Here is a 2,833-nt window from a genome sequence, read left to right as displayed (position 1 = left end):
TATATATATATATATATACACTCTGACACACACCTATAGATATAATTTGATATCGACTTCAAATTTCAACTCCTATGGGTTACATGCAATATCAGGATTTGGGTTAGATTCCTGTGAATACGTTACTCAGGTTAGGCTTAGGGATGACTAGAAAACGCTGATGATACACAGCGAATGTGCGAAAGCTAGGATTTTCTGATTTCGATTAAATTATATCTATCTGGAATTGTCGAGTTATTATTAATTCACATTTAAAGAGTAATAATTTACTCTGTCCAACAGTCTAAAAGCGGTTGGTACAAGATTCAAGTTCAGAGTGGGCTAAGTTAGATATTATGAACAGCCCCAATTATATTTGACGGGATCTGGAACTTAGAAGTAATTTCTGAACGGACACACTTTTTACTTGATATTATCTTAGAAAGAGCAAGAGTAAAAATATATAGTCGAGGAAAAGAAGCCAACATCTTACGCTTCGAGCCCCCCAGTGGCAAAGCGGCATGTCTGCGGACTTATACCGCTAAAAATCGGGTTTCGAAAGCCGTGGTGAGCAGAGCACATATATAGCCCTTTGTGAAACTTTGTGCTTAATAACAAAACAATTCACTCTTGGAAATAAAATACTATATTTCACTTTCTTTTTAAACGGCCAAGAATAACGGATTAAAGTTAAATCACTCTCTTAACAATTATTACGTTTTGGGATAACACACTAGTTTATTTAGTTTAATTTAATATATACACGTCAGAAATTAAATGAATATATTATTTCTTGTAGTGTTTACCCTGCTTTTTATTCGTTTCAAATTTTTGCACAAAGCTACGCAAATATTATTTGCGTTTAACTGTCCCAAATTTTTAACTTATAGATTAGAAGAAAGGCAGCTGGCAATAGCACCAACTGTGGGATGGTGGGATTTGAATGTCGCTTCTACAGTGCACCCACAGCACCAAAGCGAGGAAAGCGTATTTATTGCAAAGGGCCGCGAACAACCAGTTTTCGCAGCTGCAGTTCAAGCACGCTAACCGCTAAGCCATGATCGCCCATTACCTGTCGGAGAATAACAAACTAGACTACTCTAAGTATTCACGAAGAAAAAAAACAAAAAAACTTCTTTTAGTTTTTATAGAGAGGTATCACAATCGTTCGAGATTAAAGCATTATACTACTTTCTTAGTGTTTACATATCCGAGTACAATGACTAGATTGCTTCTTTTAGTTTTGGTGCTTAAACTATGGGTTACTTCTTTTAGTGTTTACAGATCGAAAATGTTCTTACCTTTTAAAGAAAAAAAATATTTATATCGCATGGAGTTTCAGAAACTGAATCCCATGATTCAGAGGTAATAATTGACGTTTAAAATGTTTAATTCCTTTGATTGATTTTTGTAAAGATACAATGTTATAAATATTAAGTCACATGCTTTTATAAGTTGTGCAAATGTTCATAATGTAGATAACATTTTTATGCAGAACATACAAATAATCACAAACACGTTTAAGAAATTATATTTGGAAAAATATAATGAAAGTAAAAAACAAGAAACTTAAGTGGCGACGTTTCGAATAACTGCCTTGTTTAAGCCTTTCATTACAACAGGTGACTATTTAAATTGTTCTAAATTAATAAATATACATTAAACGAAAAAGATCTCGAAGTTTTAACAACTTAGAACAATATATATATATATATATATATATAGATTATTAATTTACGATCTAACGTACTCCTGTGTATATAAAATAATTTGTAACATTACTTATTTCATAAACTTAGTCACCTATAAAACTTAAGTTAAAACATCCACAACTACACGTGATAATTTGACAACTCGAATATAAACCATTACCCAGAGTTAATTTTCTTCCCATTTTATCCAACTTTAGATCTGTTATTTGGATGAACTTGAAAGTGAAATCTAATCTTCGTTTGACTCTACGTTATTTAAATGATAAGTATATGATAAATAAGTACGTAAAGATAAATCAGAAATACTCACTGTAGTTAAGCCTAATAGTACTGTCACTTCAGCCTTGGCGGTAAATGTCCTATTAACACTAACAGTAATAGATCGCCTGTGTAGAATTTACAAAAAATGTTTGCCTTCCTAGGTTGATGTACGCTCTCACTGTACGTGCATCATCTCACGCTCCCAACGTCTTCAGTACCAGATTCTTATACTTTTTTCTTAATACATAAATAAATCAAATAAAAACCATTACGTATGTTACATGTACACTACGGTACAGTGTTAAGTTTGTGATGGGGATAGAAAATCACCTTAGAATACTTTTTAAGTGTTTCATAAGTAATGGTTGTAATCCACTTTGAAAACGCCAAAATAAAGCAAAGAATAAAAAAACTACATGCAGTCCATCACAATCTTCTTTCCAGTTGAGCTACAACCATGACATCATTGGGTGATTTCGTTTTACTGCAGACAAAAGAGAAATGAAACTCCTTACTAACAGATGTTTAACGGTTTAAATTTACCTGAAAACAAAGATAACTTTCTGCGATCGCAGTAACGATATCAAGGGAAGAGCCGAAACTCGGGGCGGAGTCAAACTGTTCTGTTTGGAGAGTGGATCGTTGACTAAATAACCTCTACTATCATCATCCAGGAATCTTTACATAGAAAGCCTACGTCATGTGAGTTGGGGAACAGGTTTTCTTTACAGGTTATGGCTTAATAGTTACTGGTATAGTAGCTACAAGGTCAACCAAGGTCCGATGAGCCAAGTTTGCCTACTTCTGCGTTCTACTCATTGTGACGTCAGAATATTAGACTGGAGACTGTTTATATTTTTATAAGAGCTGTTTTTCAACTA

At 33.4% G+C, this 2,833-nt stretch overlaps 1 pseudogene; it reads right to left on the bottom strand.

Moving 5' to 3' along the window:
* LOC106463700 overlaps positions 1 to 2,480 on the bottom strand; it is a 141,623-nt pseudogene extending 139,143 nt beyond the window's left edge.
* Positions 2,481 to 2,833: the final 353 nt, after the last annotated feature.

The sequence above is a fragment of the Limulus polyphemus genome, unplaced genomic scaffold (genome assembly GCF_000517525.1).
Source record: "Limulus polyphemus unplaced genomic scaffold, Limulus_polyphemus-2.1.2 Scaffold1463, whole genome shotgun sequence".
NCBI classification, from domain to species: domain Eukaryota; kingdom Metazoa; phylum Arthropoda; class Merostomata; order Xiphosura; family Limulidae; genus Limulus; species Limulus polyphemus.
Note: the sequence above shows the minus strand (reverse complement) of the source record. Positions and strands in the feature narration are given on the sequence as shown.